This window comes from Pseudorca crassidens, chromosome 4 (assembly GCF_039906515.1).
Source record: "Pseudorca crassidens isolate mPseCra1 chromosome 4, mPseCra1.hap1, whole genome shotgun sequence".
Lineage (NCBI taxonomy): Eukaryota > Metazoa > Chordata > Mammalia > Artiodactyla > Delphinidae > Pseudorca > Pseudorca crassidens.
Genome location: NC_090299.1, coordinates 88808031 through 88826179, shown reverse-complemented (window position 1 = coordinate 88826179; position 18149 = coordinate 88808031).

Below are 18149 nucleotides of genomic sequence, written 5' to 3'. Positions count from 1 at the left end.
TGGACCTGGCCGGTTCAGCAAGTTCCATTTTCTGCAACTGTGAGCCCCTGAGGGGTGATGATTGGCTGACCTGGGCAGCCTTACCGTGCCGGCCAGCCCTCCCCAGGTGTGCCTGGGTTGAGATCAATATAAATACCACTCCAGGCAGCAAGAGCCCCTGCAGCTGTGCCTGACGCCATTTTCTCTGCCCTGTCAGCAGTCTCGGGGCTGGGCTGGTGGGAGGGAGTGAGAGGCCACGGCTTTGTGGGTGGCCCAGTGTGAGTGGGGCTCTGCTGGACTTTCTGCAGCAGTTGCCAGGCTGCCACCTGCTAAAGAAGAGGATGTGTCACCCATACCTGCTGCTGGAATTTCTCCCTGGGCAGAGGTGAGGAAGGAAAAAAGCAGTGGGAGCAGGGACAGGACGGGTATCTCAGGCAGGGAAATGGAAATCTTCCAGAAGAGCACCCAGGACCAGGGCCATCCTGGCTGGCCTGCAGGCACCAAGTCAGCTGGCATGCTGTCACTCATGTGGCTCCATGGCCCTTCCTCTAGGCTTTCAAGTCCTTGTATATATTCAGGTGTTTTACCTGGGAAGGGTGGGAACAGTTCAACAGCAACTGGCCTGGGGCTCAGCTCACGTTCACTCACAGATGCCTCGGCACGGTGCCCCAGCTTTGCAATGAGGACGCTTGTTGTGTGGGGGCTGCTGGCTGAATGGGAGACGATTCCCCACCACTGACCAACTTCAGAATTGTTTACAACAGGAGCAAGGGCCCTGATACGGTTTTCCTCTGAGTAACTGGTGGGTTCTGTTTTTTTTTTCTCTTTTTCGTTTTTGGTTCAAGGTAGAATTTATTCCTCTTTTTTGTATTTACAGATATAAGCATGGAAATAATTTATTCATATAAATACATGTATGTGAAGGGAATAATTGTTTTTTCTGTTTTGTTTTTTAAATTTTATTTCTTTTTAATTTTGAATTTTATTTTATATTTTTATACAGCAAGTTCTTATTTGTTATCTATTTTATACATATAAATGTTTACATGCCAATCCCAATCTCTCAACTCCTCCCACCACCACCCCCCCAAGAGCTTTCCCCCCTTGTTGTCCATACGATTGTTGTCTACATCTGTTGCTCTATTTATGCCTTGCAAAACGGTTAATCTGTACAGTTTTTCTAGGTTCCACATATATGCATGAATATACAAGATTTGTTTTTCTCTTTCTGACTTACTTCACTCTGTATGACAGTCTCTAGATCCATCGACGTCTCTACAAATGACCCAATTTCATTCCTTTCATGGCTTAGTAATATTCCATTTTATATATGTACCACATCTTTATGCATTCGTCTGTCTGTGGGCATTTAGGTTGCTTCCATTACCTCGATATTGTAAATAGTGATGCAATGAACATTGCGGTGAATGTCTCTTTTTGATTTATGGTTTTGTCTGGGTATATGTCCAGTACTGGGATTGCTGTATCATATGGTAATTCTATTAATAGTTTCTTAAGAAACTCCATATTGTTCTCCATAGTGACTGTATCAATTTATATTCCCAACAATAGTGGAAGAGGCTTCCTTTTCTCCACACCCTTTCCAGCATTTGTTGTTTGTAGATTTTCAGATGATGCCCATTCTAACAGGTGTGAGGTGATACCTCATTGTTGAGTCCATTTCGTTGAGCAAGGGGTAGGTCTTGTCTATTACATATTTGGATTATGGAACGGTATCTGTGCTAATTTCAAACTCTGGTTTTATGCAGCACCCCAACTCACCTTTCCCCTTAAGCAAGCATAAGTTGGTTTTCTAAACTTGAGACCCTGTTCTGTTTTGTAATTCAGTTCCTGTGTAGCCAAGTTTACATTCCGTGCATTAGTGATACCTTATGATGTTTCTTTTTCTGTGTGACTTATTTCACTTAGAATCATCGTGCCTCAATCCACTCATTATGCTGGTACAGGCCTGGTGACACAGATTTCATTGCTGAGTGGTATTCTGTTGTACGTAAGTACCGCAACTTCTTTATCAATTATTTGTTCTCTGGAATATTTAACTTGTACCGTAGAAGAGGTTCCTATAAACAGAGCCATCCCAAATTTTGGGGTGGCTGTGTCTTTTTGATTTTAATTTCCCTAAGCTATAAGACCATAAGTGGAAATGCCCTAGACTCTGTTGCTTTGTTTTTCAGATGTATCAGGAAACACTATACACTTCTCCAGAGTGACTGTTGGCAATTTACATCCCGCCCATCAGCATAACAAGGCTCCTAGTTCTCCATGGCCTGTCCTGCCTTTCTGGATTTTACACTTTTTTCAGATGGCCCTTTAGACCGGGGGGAAGTGACACTTCATAGTAGTTCGGATTTCCATTGCAAGCTTGCTTGGTTTGCCAAAAAGGGCGTATGTGTTTTTTCCTGAATATATTCAGGAACAAACTCATACGCCCTTTTTTGTCACGTGCATCATTGTCGATGTTCTGCCTCTTTTCCTATGCTTTAAATGCAAATCCAGTCTACCTCCTGAAATCGGTTTCCTGAAATTCTGCCCCGCTTTCAAGTCCTCTTCGCAGCCTTACTTCAATATATTTTTGGACATTATCTGTCATTTATAACTCTGCAGGTTTGTGAATTACAGGGCCCCTGAGCTCCTTTCTTCAACTCGCTTTCTTGTGAGCTGGCCGCAAACCCGCAAGACTGCTTCACGCCCTAATCTGCTTCTGGCAGGGCACGCTGAGCCTTTGGTTAATTCCTCTTCCTGGTGGGAAATGAGTGTTAAATATGCCCGTCCAGACACCTACCTCACTCTCAACCCCTTGGTGATGTGGGTCCTCTGGTTTGTGGCCACCTTTGCTGGGTTCCTCACCTTTCGATGATGTGGCCCCACTAGTGTGAGGACACTCCTGCCTGGTTCTCATCCACGTGGTTATGTGGACCCCCTGGTGAGAGTCTGTTCCTGGCTGTGTTCCTCACCCTTCTGTGAGGGAGACCCTCTGCTGATAGGTCACTCCTGCATGGCTGGCACACATTGCCTTGGTGAAGTCAGCTGTGTGGTGGCAGTTGGAGCGTGCTGGGGATCTCCTGCCCCCGGTGATGAGAGCCCTCTTGCGTCAGGCCCTAACTGCTGGGCTCACCAACTTTTCTTAGTGAGCCCAATGATGCTTGGGCACTCCTCTTAGGACCCCATCTCCATGGGGATGTGGGCCTTCTGCTCTGAGGTCCCAACGGCTGGGTTGTTCACATTTTCATGATGTGGGCTCTCTGGTGTTAGTTCACAGAGGCCTGGATCCCATAGCCTCTGTGCTCTTGGCCGCCTGCTGGGAGGTTCCAACTGCTGGATTCCTCACTTTTTTAATTTTTTAGGCCCTCTGTTGTGAGGATCCTCCTGCCTGCCTCACTCCCAGCCCCTTCGTGATGTGTGTCCTCTGGTTTGAGGTCACATGTGCTGGGTTCCTCACCTTTCGATGATGTGGGACCAATGGTCTTAGGAGACTCCTGCCTGGTTCACATCCCCTTTGTGATGTGGGCCCTCTGGTGAGAGTCTGATCCTGGCTGGGTTCCTCACCCATCTGTGAGGTGGGCCCTCTACTATCAGGTAACTCTTGCCTGGCTTGCTCACCTCGCCTTGTTGACATGAGCCCTCTGGTGGCACTTGGACCCTGCTGGGAGCCTCCTCACCTCTGTGATGAGGGCCCTCTGACGTCAGGCCCTAACTGTTGGGCTCCCCAACTTTTCTTAGTGAGCCCAGTGATGCTCGGGCACTCCTCTTAGGTTCCCATCTCCATGGGGATGTGGGCCTTCTGCTCTGAGGTTCCAACGGCTGGGTTGATCACAGTTTCATGATGTGGGCTCTCTGGTGTTAGTTCACTGTGGCCTGGATCCCATAGCCTCTGTGCTCTTGGCCGCCTGCTGGGAGGTTCCAACTGCTGGATTCCTCACTTTTTAAATTTTTTAGGCCCTCTGTTGTGAGGATCCTCCTGCCTGCCTCACTCCCAGCCCCTTCGTGATGTGTGTCCTCTGGTTTGAGGCCACATGTGCTGGGTTCCTCACCTTTCGATGATGTGGGACCAATGGTCTTAGGAGACTCCTGCCTGGTTCACATCCCCTTGGTGATGTGGGCCCTCTGTTGAGAGTCTGATCCTGGCTGGGTTCCTCACCTTCTGTGAGGTGGGCCGTCTGCTGTGAGGTCACTCCTGCCTGGCTTGCTCACCTCGCCTTGTGGACATGAGCCCTCTGGTGGCACTTGGAGCCTGCTGGGAGTCTCCTCCCCTCGGTGATGAGGACCCTCTGGCATCAGGCCCTAACTGCTGGGCTCCCCACATTTTGTGATGTGCGCCCAGTGGTTCGAAGACACTCCATCCAGGTTCACATCCCCATTGGGATGTGGGCCTTCTGCTCTGAGGTCCCAACGGCTGGGTTGTTCACAGTTTCATGATGTGGGCTCTCTGCTGTTAGTTCGCTCTGGCCTGGATGTCATAGCCTCTGTGCTCTGGGCCGCCTGCTGGAAGGTTCCAACTGCTCGATTCCTCAACTTTTGTATTCTATGGGTCCTGTGTTGCGATGCTCCTCCTGCCTGCCTCACTCGCAACCCCTTCTTGATGTGGGTCCTCTGGTTTGAGGCCACATGGGCTGGGTTCCGCAACTTTCAATGATGTGGCCCCACTGGTGTGAGGACACTCCTGCCTGGTTCCCATCCCCTTGGTGATGTGGGCCTTCTGGTGACAGTCTTATCCTGGCTGGGTTCCTCACTCTTCTGTGAGGTAGGCCCTCTGCTGTGAGGTCAATCCTGCCTGACTTGCACACATCACCTTGGCGACGTGGGCCCTCTGTTGGCACATGGAGCCTGCTGGGAGCCTCCTGCCCTCGGTGATGACGGCCCTCTAGCATCAGGCCCTAACTGCTGGGCTCCCCACGTTTTCTGATGTGAACCCAGTGATGCCAGGACACTCCTGTCAGGTTCCCATCCCCATGGGGATGTGGGCTTTCTGCTCTGAGGTCCCAACGCCTGGGTGGCTCACAGTTTCATGATGTGGGCTCTCTGCTGTTAGTTCACTCCTGCCTGCATCCCATAGCTTCTGTGCTCTCGGCCGCCTGCTGGGAGGTTCCAAATGCTGGATTCCTCACCTTTTTTATTCTTTGGGCCCTCTGTTTTTAGGCTACTCCTACCTGCCTCACTCCCATCCCCTTTGTGATGTATGTCCTCTGATATGAGGCCGCATGTGCTGGGTTCTTCACCTTTCAATGATGTGGCCCCACTGGTGGGAGGACAGTCCTGACTGGTTCCCATCCCCTTGGTGTTGTGGGCCTTCTGGCAAGAGTCTCATCCTACCTCGGTTCCTCACCCTTCTGTGAGATAGGCCCTCTGCTGTGAGGTCACTACTGCCTGGCTGGCGCATGCCACCTTGTAGACGTGGGCCCTCTGTTGGCAGTTGGAACCTGCTGGGAGTCTCCTCCCCTCAGTTATGAGGGCTCCCTTGCGTCGGGCCCTAACTGCTGGGCTCCTAACATTTTCTGATATGTGCTAAGTGGTGCGAAGCCACTCCTGCCAGGTTCCCATCCCAATGGGGATGTGGGCCTTCTGTTCTGAGGTCCCAACGGCTGGGCTGCTCACAGGTTCATGATGTGGGCCCTCTGCTGTGAGTTCACTGTGGCCTGGATCCCATAGTCTCAGTGCTCTGGGCCACTTCCTGGGAGGTTCCAACTGCTGGATTCCTCAACTTTTATATTCTATGGACCCTGTGTTGTGAGGCCAGTCCTGCCAGCCTAATTCCGAAACCCTTGGTGATGTGGTTCCTCTGGTTTGAGGCTACATGTGCTGGGATCCTCACCTTTCGATGATGTTGTCCCACTGGTGTGGGGACACTCCTGCCTGGTTCCCATCCCCTTGGTGATGTGGGCCCTCTGGTGAGAGTCTGATCCTGGCTGTGTTCCTCACCCTTCTGTGAGGTGGGCCCTCTGCTGTGAGGTCACTCCTGCCGGGCTGGCACACATCGCCTTGGTGACATTGGCCCTCTGGTGGCAGCTGGAGCCTGCTGGGAGCCTCCTCCCCTTGGTGATGAGTGCCCTCTAGCGTCAGGCCCTAACTTCTGAGCACCCCATGTTTTCTGATGTGAGCCCAGTGATGCCAGGACACTCCTGTCATGTTCCCATCACCATGGGGATGTGGGCCTTCTGCTCTGAGGTCCCAATGTCTGGGTTGCTCACAGTTTCATGATGTGGGCTGTCTGGTGTTAGTTCACTCTGGCTTGGATCCCCTAGCCTCTGTGCTCTGGGCCGCCTGCTGGGAGGTTCCAACTGCTGGATTCCTCACCTTTCTTATTTTTGGGCCCTCTGTTGTGAGGCTCCTCCTGCCTGCCTCACTCCCAGCCCCTTGGTGATGGGTGTCCTATGGTTTGAAGCCACATGTTCTGGGTTCCTCACCTTTAGATGATGTGGCCCTACTCATGTGAGGACACTCCTGCCTGGTTCCAATCCATTTGGTGATGTGGGCCCTCTGGTGCACGTCTGATCCTGACTGGGTTCGTCACACTTCTCTGAGGTGGGCCCTCTGCTGTGAGGTCATTCGTGCCTGGTTGGCACACATCGCCTTGGTGACGTCAGCCCTCTGGTGGCAGTTGGAGCCTGCTGGGAGCCTCCTTCCCTTGGTGATGAGGGTCCTCTGGCGTCAGGCCCTAACTGCAGGTCTCCCAAAATTTTCTGACATGTTCTCAGTGGTGCGAGGACACTCCTACCAGATTTATATCCCCATGGGGATGTGGGCCTCCTGCTCTGAGGTCCCAATGGCTGGGTTGCTCAGTTTCATGACATGGGCCCTCTTCTGTGAGTTCACTGTGGCCTGGATCCCATAGCCTCGGTGCTCTGGGCCACCTGCTGGGAGGTTCCAACTGCTGGATTCCTCACTTTTTTATTCTATGGGCCCAGTGTTGTGAGGCTACTCCTGCCTGCCTCACTCCAAGGCCCTTGGTGATGTGGGTCCTCTGGTTTGAGGACACATGTGCTGAGTACGTCACCTTTCACTGATGTGGCCCCACTGGTGTGAAGACACTCCTGCCTGGTTCCCATCCCCTTGGTGATGTGGGCCCTCTGGTGAGAGTCTGATGTTGGCTGGGTTTCTCACCCTTCTGTGAGGTGGGACCTCTGCTGTGAGGTAACTCATGCCTGGCTTGCTCATGTTGCCTTGGCAACGTGAGCACTCAGGTGGCAGTTGGGGCCTGCTGGGAATCTCCTCCCCTCAGTTATGAGAGCTCTGGATAAAACACATATGCCCTTTTTTGCCAAGTGCATTATTTTCCAAGTTCTGTCTCTTTTCCTATGCTTTAAGAGCGACTCCCGTGTACCTTCTGAAATCGGTTTCCAGCAATTCTGCCCCGCATTCAAGTCCTCTTCGCAGCCTTACTTCAGTATAATTTTGGATGATAGCTGTCATTTATAACTCTGCAGGTTTGTGAATAACAGTGTCCCTGAGCTCCTTTCTTCAACTCGCTTTCTTGTGAGCTGGCCGTAAAACTGCAGGATCTCTTCAGGTCCTAATCTGGTCCCAGCATGGCATGCGGAGCCTCTGGTTCATTCGTCTTCCTGGTGGGAAATGAGAGTTAAATTTGCCCGTCCAGACACCTACAGATAGTCTCTCATTGGTTCTCCTTATTCCTGTTCATATTCCGAAGAAATTGCAAACTGGGCCAAACAGGAGGTTAAAGGCACTGACTCTCCAAGTGGGGAGAGTGTTAGTAAAGCATCTGGAATGTTGCACCCGAGTACCAGGGGATGAAAACTGACCCATTTGAACACGTTTCCTGATGACACGGTGGATCATACACTGGGTTCCACATGCATGTTTTAGCTGAAGGAAGAATCCCTTAACCCTGGAGAGTTGAGACCCATGGAATGGGTACCATGCAATATGACTTCAAAGGGTCTGCATTTGCTCACCGAACCTCACCAATCTTATCACTGATGCGTTTATGCCGCTGTACACACGCTTGATTCTCTTTCGGAGACATATAAATCCATAGGTTTTAAGATTCTTACTTGTCAGGTATATTCTTAGGCGTTTAATATGGGGCGTTGAGTCCACTTCGTTGAGCAAGGAGTAGCTCATGTCTATTACATATTTGGTTTATGGAACGGTATCTGTGCTAATTTCAATCTCTGTTTTTATGCAGCACCCCAACTCACCTTTCCCCTTAAGCAAGCATAAGTTGGTTTTCTACATTTGAGACCCTGTTCTGTTTTGTAATTCAGTTCCTGTGTAGCCAAGTTTACATTCCGTGTAGTAGTGATATCTTATGATGTTTCTTTTTCTGTGTGATTTATGTCACTTAGAATCATCGTACCTGAATCCACTCATTATGCTGCTATGGGCCTGATGACATAGATTTCATTGCTGAGTGATATTGCATTGTACGTAAGTACCACAACTTCTTTATCCATTTTTGGCTTTCTGCGATATTGAACTTGTACCGTAAACGAGGTTCTTGTAAACAGAACCGTCCCAAACTTTGGGGTGGCTGTGTCTTTTTGATTTTAATTTCCCTAAGCTATAGGACCATAAGTGGAAGTGCCCTAGGCTCTGTTGCTTTGTTTTTTTGATGTTTCAGGAAACAACATACACTTCTCCAGAGTGGCTGTTGGCAATTTACATCCCGCCCATCAGCATAACAAGGCTCCCAGTTCTCCATGGCCTGTCCTGCCTTTCTGGATTTTACACTTTTTTCAGATGGCCCTTTTGACCGGGGGGCAGTGAGACTTCATTGTAGTGCAGATTTCCATTGCAAGCTTGCTTGCTTGGCCAAAAAGGGCGTATGCGTTTTTTCCTGAATATATTCAGGAAAAAACGCATACGCCCTTTTTGGCCAAGTGCATCATTGTGGACGTTCTGCCTCTTTTCCTATGCTTTACATGCAATTCCAGTCTACCTCCTGAAATCGGTTTCCTGCAATTCTGCCCCGCTTTCAAGTCCTCTTGGCAGCCTTACTTCAATATATTTTTGGACGATAGGTGTCATTTATAACTCTGCAGTTTTGAAAATGACAGTGGCCCTGACCTCCTTTCTTCAACTCGCTTATTTGTGAGCTGGCCGCAACACCGCAAGATTGCTTCAGGCCCTAGTGTGGTTCCGGCATGACACACTGAGTCTTTGGTTAATTCCTCTTCCTGGTGGGAAATGAGAGTTAAATTTGCCCATCCAGACACCTCCAGCTAGTCTCCCATTGGTTCTCCTTATTCCTGTTTGTCTTACACAGAAATTGCAAACTGGGTCAAAGAGGAGGTTAAAGGCACTGACTCTCCAAGTGGGGAGAGTGTTAGTAAAGCATCTGGAATGTTGCACCCGAGTACCAGGGCATGAAAACTGAGACACATTTGAACACGTTTCCCGATCACATGGTGGATCATACTCTGGGTTCCACATGCATGTTTTAGCTGAAGGAAGAATCCCTTCAACCTGGAGAGTTGAGACCCATGGAATGGGTACCATGCAATATGACTTCAAAGGGTCTGCATTTGCTCACCAAATCTCACCAATCCTATCACTGCTGCGTTTATGCCGCTGTACACACGCTTGATTCTCTTTCAGAGACATATAAATCCATAGGTTTTAAGATTCTTACTAGTCAGGTATATTCTTAGGCGTTTAATATGGGCTGTAGAGTCCACTTCGTTGAGCAAGGTGTAGCTCTTGTCTATTACATATTTGGCTTATGGAATGGTATCTGTGCTAATTTCAATCTCTGGTTTTATACAGCACCCCAACTCACATTTCCCCTTAAGCAAGCATAAGTTGATTTTCTACATTTGAGACCCTGTTCTGTTTTGTAATTCAGTTCCTGTTTAGCCAAGTTTACATTCCATGTATTAGTGATATCTTATGATATTTCTTTTCTGTGTGATTTATTTCACTTAGAATCATCGTACTGAATCCACTCATTATGCTGCTACGGGCCTGATGACATAGATTTCATTGCTGAGTGATATTGCATTGTACGTAAGTACCACAACTTCGTTATCCATTTCTTGCTTCTTGTGATATTGAACTTGTACCGTAAACGAGGTATTGTAAACAGAGCCGTCCCAAACATTGCGGTGGCTGTGTCTTTTTGATTTTAATTTCCCTAAGCTATAGGACCATAAGTGGAAGTGCCCTAGGCTCCGTTGCTTTGTTTTTTAGATGTTTCAGGAAACACCATACACTTCTCCAGAGTGCCTGTTGGCAAATTACAACCCGCCCATCAGCATAACAAGGCTCCCAGTTCTCCATGGCCTCTCCTGCCTTTCTGGATTTTACACTTTTTTCAGATGGCCCTTTTGACCGGTGGGCAGTGAAACTACATTATAGTGCAGATTTCCTTTGCAAGCTTGCTTGGTTGGCCAAAAAGTGCGTATGCGTTTTTTCCTGAATATATTCAGGAAAAAACGCATACGCCCTTTTTGGCCAAGTGCATCATTGTGGACGTTCTGCCTCTTTTCTTATGCTTTACATGCAATTCCAGTCTACCTCCTGAAATTGCTTTCCTGCAATTCTGCCACGCATTCAAGTCCTCTTGGCAGCCTTACTTCAATATATTTTTGGACGATAGCTGTCATTTATAACTCTGCAGGTTTGTGAATGACAGTGCCCCTGAGCTCCTTTCTTCAACTCGGTTTCTTGTGAGCTGACCGCAACACCGCACGACTGCTTCAGGCCCTAGTTTGGTTCCGGCATGACATGCTGAGCCTTTGGTTAATTCCTCTTCCTGGTGGGAAATGAGAGTTAAATTTGCCCGTCCAGACACCTCCATCTAGTCTCTCATTGGTTCTCCCTATTCCTGTTCATTTTCTGCAGAAATTGCAAACTGGGCCAAACAGAAGTTTAAAGGCACTGACTCTCCAAATGGGGAGAGTCTTAGTAAAGCATCTGGAATGTTGCACCCGAGTACCAGGGGATGAAAACTGAGACACATTTGAACACGTTTCCCGATCACACGGTGGATCATACTCTGGGTTCCACATGCATGTTTTAGCTGAAGGAAGAATCCCTTAAACCTGGAGAGTTGAGACCCATGGAAAGGGTACCATGCAATATGACTTCAAAGGGTCTGCATTTGCTCACCGAACCTCACCAATCCTATCACTGCTGCGTTTATGCCGTTGTACACACGCTTGATTCTCTTTCGGAGAGATATAAATCCATAGGTTTTAAGATTCTTACTAGTCAAGTATATACTTAGGCGTTTAAAATGGGGTGTTGAGTCCACTTCTTTGAGCAAGGAGTAGCTCTTGTCTATTACATATTTGGCTTATGGAACGGTATCTGTGCTAATTTCAATCTCTGGTTTTATGCAGCACCCCAACTCACCTTTCCCCTTAAGCAAGCATAAGTTGGTTTTCTACATTTGAGATGCTGTTCTGTTTTGTAATTCAGTTCCTGTGTAGCCAAGTTTACATTCCATGTATTAGTGATATCTTATGATGATTCTTTTCTGTGTGATTTATTTCACTTAGAATCATCGTACCTGAATCCACTCATTATGCAGCTACGGGCCTGATAACATAGAATTCATTGCTGAGTGATATTGCATTCAAAGTAAGTACCACAACTTCTTTATCCATTTCTCGCTTTCTCTGATATTGAACTTGTACCGTAAACGAGCTTCTTGTAAACACAGCTGTCCCAAACTTTGGGGTGGCTGTGTCTTTTTGATTTTAATTTCCCTAAGCTATAGGACCATAAGTGGAAGTGCCCTAGGCTCTGTTGCTTTGTTTTTTAGATGTTTCAGGAAACACCATACACTTATCCAGATTGGCTGTTGGCAATTTACATCCCGCCCATGAGCATAACAAGGCTCCCAGTTCTCCATGGCCTGTCCTGCCTTTCTGGATTTTACACTTTTTTCAGATGGCCCCTTTGACCGGGGGGCAGTGAGACTTCATTGTAGTGCAGATTTCCTTTTCAAGCTTGCTTGGTTGGCCAAAAAGGGCGTATGCGTTTATTCCTGAATATATTCAGGAAAAAACGCATACGCCCTTTTTGGCCAAGTGCATCATTGTGGACGTTCTGCCTCTTTTCCTATGCTTTACATGCAATTCCAGTCTACCTCCTGAAATCGGTTTCCTGCAATTCTGCCCCGCTTTCAAGTCCTCTTGGCAGCCTTACTTCAATATCTTTTTGGACGATAGCTGTCATTTATAACTCTGCAGGTTTGTGAATTACAGTGCCCCTGAGCTCCTTTCTTCAACTCGCTTTGTTGTGAGCTGGCCGCAACACCGCAGCATTGCGTCAGGCCCTAGTGTGGTTCCGGCATGGCACGCTGAGCCTTTGGTTAATTCCTCTTCCTGGTGGGAAATGAGAGTTAAATTTGCCTGTCCAGACACCTCCAGCTAGTCTCTCATTGGTTCTCCCTATTCCTGTTCATTTTCCGCAGAAATTGCAAACTGGGCCAAACAGGAGGTTAAAGGCACTGACTCTCCAAGTGGGGAGAGTGTTAGTAAAGCGTCTGGAATGTTGCACCCGAGTACCGGGGTACGAAAACTGACTCACATTTGAACACGTTTCCCGATCACACGGTGGATCATACTCTGGGTTCCACATGCATGTTTTAGCTGAAGGAAGAATCCCTTAAACCTGGAGAGTTGAGACCCATGGAATGGGTACCATGCAATATGACTTCAAAGGGTCTGCATTTGCTCACCGATCCTCACCAGTCCTATCACTGCTGCGTTTATGCCGCTGTACACACACTTGATTCTCTTTCGGAGACATATAAATCCATAGGTTTTAAGATTCTTACTAGTCAGGTATATTATTAGGCGTTTAATATGGGGTGTTGAGTCCACTTCGTTGAGCAAGGTTTAGCTCTTGTCTATTACATATTTGTCTTATGGAACGGTATCTGTGCTAATTTCAATCTCTGGTTTTGTGCAGCACCCCAACTCACCTTTCCCCTTAAGCAAGCATACGTTGGTTTTCTACATTTGAGACCCTGTTCAGTTTTGTAATTCAGTTCCTGTGTAGCCAAGTTTACATTCCGTGTAGTAGTGATATTTTATGATGTTTCTTTTTCTGTGTGACTTATTTCTCTTAGAGTCATCGTACCTGAATCCACTCATTATGCTGCTACGGGCCTGATGACATAGATTTCATTGTTGAGTGATATTGCATTGTACGTAAGTACCACAACTTCTTTATCCATTTTTCGCTTTTTGTGATATTGAACTTGTACCGTAAACGAGGTTCTTGTAAACAGAACCGTCCCAAATTTTGGGGTGGCTTTGTCTTTTTGATTTTAATTTCCCTAAGCTATAGGACCATAAGTGGAAGTGCCCCAGGCTCTGTTGCTTTTTTTTTAGATGTTTCAGGAAACACCATACACTTCTCCAGAGTGGCTGTGGGCAATTTACATCCCGCCCATGAGCATAACAAGGCTCCCAGTTCTCCATGGCCTGTCCTGCCTTTCTGGATTTTACATTTTTTTCAGATGGCCCTTTTGACCGGGGGGCAGTGAGACTTCATTGTAGTGCAGATTTCCTTTGCAAGCTTGCTTGGTTGGCCAAAAAGGGCGTATGCGTTTTTTCCTGAATATATTCAGGAAAAAACGCATACGCCCTTTTTGGCCAAGTGCATCATTGTGGACGTTCTGCCTCTTTTCCTATGCTTTACATGCAATTCCAGTCTACCTCCTGAAATCGGTTTCCTGCAATTCTGCCCCGCTTTCAAGTCCTCTTGGCAGCCTTACTTCAATATATTTTTGGACGATAGCTGTCATTTATAACTCTGAAGTTTTGTGAATTACAGTGTCCCTGAGCTCCTTTCTTCAACTTGCTTTCTTGTGAGCTGGCCGCAACACCGCAGCCTTGCTTCAGGCCCTAGTGTGGTTCCGGCTTGGCACGTTGAGCCTTTGGTTAACTCCTCTTCCTGGTGGGAAATGAGAGTTAAATTTTCCCTCCAGACACCTCCATCTATTCTCTCATTGGTTCTACCTATTCCTGTTCATTTCCCGCAGAAATTGCAAACTGGGCCAAACAGAAGTTTAAAGGCACTGACTCTCCAAGTGGAAAGAGTGTTAGTAAAACGTCTGGAATGTTGCACCCGAGTACCAGGGGACGAAACCTGAGACACATTTGAATACGTTTCTCGATCACACGGTGGATCATACTCTGGGTTCCACATGCATGTTTTAGCTGAAGGAAGAATCCCTTAAACCTGGAGAGTTGTGACCCATGGAATGTGTACCATGCAATATGACTTCAAAGGGTCTGCATTTGCTCACCGAACCTCACCAATCCTATCACTGCTGCGTTTATGACACTGTACACACGCTTGATTCTCTTTCGGAGAGATATATATCCATAGATTTTAAGATTCTTACTAGTCAGGTATATTCTTAGGCGTTTAATATGGGGTGTTGAGTCCACTTCGTTGAGCAAGGAGTAGCTCTTGTCTATTACATATTTGGCTTATGGAACGGTATCTGTGCTAATTTCAATCTCTGGTTTTATGCAGCACCCCAACTCACCTTTCCCCTTAAGCAAGCATAAGTTCGTTTTCTACATTTGAGACCCTGTTCTGTTTTGTAATTCAGTTCCTGTGTAGCCAAGTTTACATTCCGTGTAGTAGTGATATCTTATGATGTTTCTTTTTCTTTGTGACTTATTTCACTTAGAATCATCGTACCTGAATCCACTCATTATGCTGCTATGGGCCTGATGACATAGATTTCATTGCTGAGTGATATTGCATTGTACGTAAGTACCACAACTTCTTTATCCATTTTTCGCTTTCTGCGATATTGAACTTGTACCGTAAACGAGGTTCTTGTAAACAGAGCCGTCCCAAACTTTGGGGTGGCTGTGTCTTTTTGATTTTAATTTACGTAAGCTATAGGACCATAAGTGGAAGTGCCCTAGGCTCTGTTGCTTTGTTTTTTAGATGTTTCAGGAAACACCATACACTTCTTCAGAGTGGCTGTTGCCAATTTACATCCCGCCCACCAGCATAACAAGGCTCCCAGTTCTCCATGGCCTGTCCTGCCTTTCTGGATTTTACACTTTTTCAGATGGCCCTTTTGACCTGGGGGAAGTGAGACTTCATTGTAGTGCAGATTTCCTTTGCAAGCTTGCTTGGTTGGCCAGAAAGGGCATATGCGTTTCTTCCTGAATATATTCAGGAAAAAACGCATGCGCCCTTTTTGGCCAAGTGCATCATTGTCGACGTTCTGAGTCTTTTCATATGTTGTCAATGCAATTCTAGTCTACCTCTTGAAATCGGTTTCCTGCAATTCTACCTTGCTGTCAGTGCTTCTTCATAGCCTTACCTCAATATACTTTTGGAAAATAGTTGGCCTTTATAACTCTGCAGGTTTTTGAATTGCAGTGGCCCTTAGCTCCATTTTTCAGCTCTTATTTTTGTGATCTTGCCTCATATCCACAGGATTTTTTCATGCCCTATTCTTCTTCTGGGGCGCCTTGCTCTGCCTTTGGTTAATTCTTCTTCCTGATGTGAAATTAGAGTGACATGTGCCCATTGAAACCGCTACAGCTATTTTCTCACTGGTTCCCCCTATTCCCATTCATCCTCCGCACTAACTGCAGACTGTGCGATACCGGAACTTAAAGGCATTGACTCTCCGTGTGGGGATGTTGTTAGTAAAGTGGCTGGAATGTTGATCCGGAACCCCAGGAGAGGAAAATGAGGTGCGTTTTAGAAACCTTTCCCGATCATATGGTATACCATCCGCTGGATTTCCCATGCATGGTTTAGCTGTAGGAAGATTCCCTTCAACCTGGAGTGTTGGGACCCTTGGAATGAGTAGCATGAAGTATTGCATTAAACTTTCGGCAGTTGCTCACCAAAGCTCACCAATCCTCTCAGCCCCAAGTGTCCAGCCTTATGTCTTATCCAGCTGTGGGTTTATATGTGGTCATTCCAGGTTGCATCACAGCCCCTGAGCGAATTTTGTAAGAATTTTTCTCTCTTTCATTGTTTCTGCGTTTTGGTTTTAAAATTTATTTCTATAATGGGGTTTAGCTCATTTTCACTGCTGTGTTTGGCCACTCTGCACACACTTGATTCCCTTATGGAGATATATCAATACATGGGTTTTAAGATTCTTATTACTCAGATATATTTCTCTGCGGTGTATAGGGTGTGTTGAGGCCAGTTCATTGAGCAAGGTGTAGATCTTGTCTAATACCTATTTGGTTTATTGAACGGTATCTGTGCTAATTTCAAACTCTGGTTTTATGCATCACCCCACCTCTCCTTTCCCCTTAAGCTGACATAAGTGTGTTTTCTAAATGTGAGACACTGTTCTGTTTTGTAATTCATTTTTTGTGCAGCCATATTTATCCTCCCTCTATAAGTGATATCTTATGATATGTTTCTTTTTCTGTTTGACTTATTTCAAGTAGTATTATCGGACCTAAATCCACTCTTTATCCTTCTACTAGCCTTATTACATTGATTTCATGGTGAAGAGATATTCCATTGTACATAAGTACCACATTTTCTTTATCCATTGTTCTCTTTCCTGGGATATTTAAGGTGTACTGAAGTTGAGGTTCTTGTAAACAGAGTAGCCCTAAACTGTGGTGTGCTTGTGTCTTGTTGATTTTTAGACTTCCCTAGATATACTTCCATGATTGGAAGTGCCCTATGCTCTGTAGCTCTGTTTTTTAGATGATTTAGGAACCACCATACACTTCTCCAGAGTGGCTCTCGGCAGTTCACACACTGTCCATCAGCGTATAAAGGCTCCCTGTTCTCCATGGCCTGTCCTGCATTTCTGGTTTTTACAATTTTTTCGGATGGCCCTTTTGACCGGTGGGAAATGAGACTTCTTTGTTGTGCACATTTGCATTGCTTGCTTGCTTGGTTGCCCATAAAGTGCGTATGCGTTTTTTCCTGGATATATTCAGGAAAAAACGCATACTCCTTTTTGGGCCAACTGCATCATTGTCGAAATTCTGCCGCTTTTCATGTGCTTTAAAGACGAGTCCAATCTATCTCTTGAAATCTGTTTCTTGCAATTCTGTCTTGCATTCAGATCCTCTTCTTTGCCTTACCTCAACATATTTTTGGACGTTAGTTTTCATTTATAACTCTGCAGGTTTGTGAATTGCAGTGACCCTGAGCTCCATTTTTTAAGTTGCTCTTTTGTGAGCTGGCCTCAAAGCCGCAGGATTGCTTCAGGCCCTATTTTGGCTCCAGCGAGGCGGGCTGAGCCTTTTTTTACTTCTTATTCTTAATGGGAAATTAGAGTGACATGTGCCCGTCCAAACCCCTACAACTATTCTCTCATTGGTTCCCCCTCTTCCCGTTCATCCTCCTCACAATTTGCAAAATGTGTGAAACAGAAGTTTAAATGTGCTGATTCTCTAAGTGGGGAGATTCTAAGTAACGTGGCTGGAATGATGAACAGGAGCACCAGGAGAGGATAAATGAGGTGCATTTTAGACACATCTCCCCATCACATGGTGTACAGTCCTCTGGGTTTTCCATGCATGTTTTAGCTGTAGGAAGATCCCTTGAACCTGCAGATTTGGGACCCATTGAATGGGTACCAGGTAGTATTACTTTAAAGGGTGTGCATTTCCTCACCCAACCTCACATTTCTCTTAGCACGAACAGTTTCCAGCCTTATGTGTCATCCTGCTGTGGGTCTAGATGTGTTCAATCCATGTTGCATCACCGTCCCTGAGGAAAAGTTGTAAGAGGTTTTCTCTGTCTCTCTGTCGTTTATTTTTTTCAATTTATTACTATATTGGTTACAGCTGATTTTCAAAGCTCTGTTTCTTGCTGCTGTACATCCACTTGATTCACATACAGAGAGACATCAATAAATTCTTTTTCAGATTCTTACCAGTCATATATATTCTTTTCCGGTGACTTGAGTGTGCTGAGTGCAGTTCTTTTAGCTACCGTGTAGGCCTTGTTGATTATCAGTTTGGTATTTGGAATGGTATCTTTGCTAATTTCAACCTCCTGGATGATGCCTCACCCCTCCCCACCTTTCCCGTTTAGCAGCCTTACGCGTGTTTTCTACATACTTGACTATGTTTTTCTTTTGTAATTTATTTCATGTGTAGCCATTTTGGATTCCACCTTTAAGTGATATCTTATGATATGTGTCTTTTTCTTTTTGAATTATGTCACTTAGAATGATCATACGTAACTCCTCCGGAGTTGTTACAACT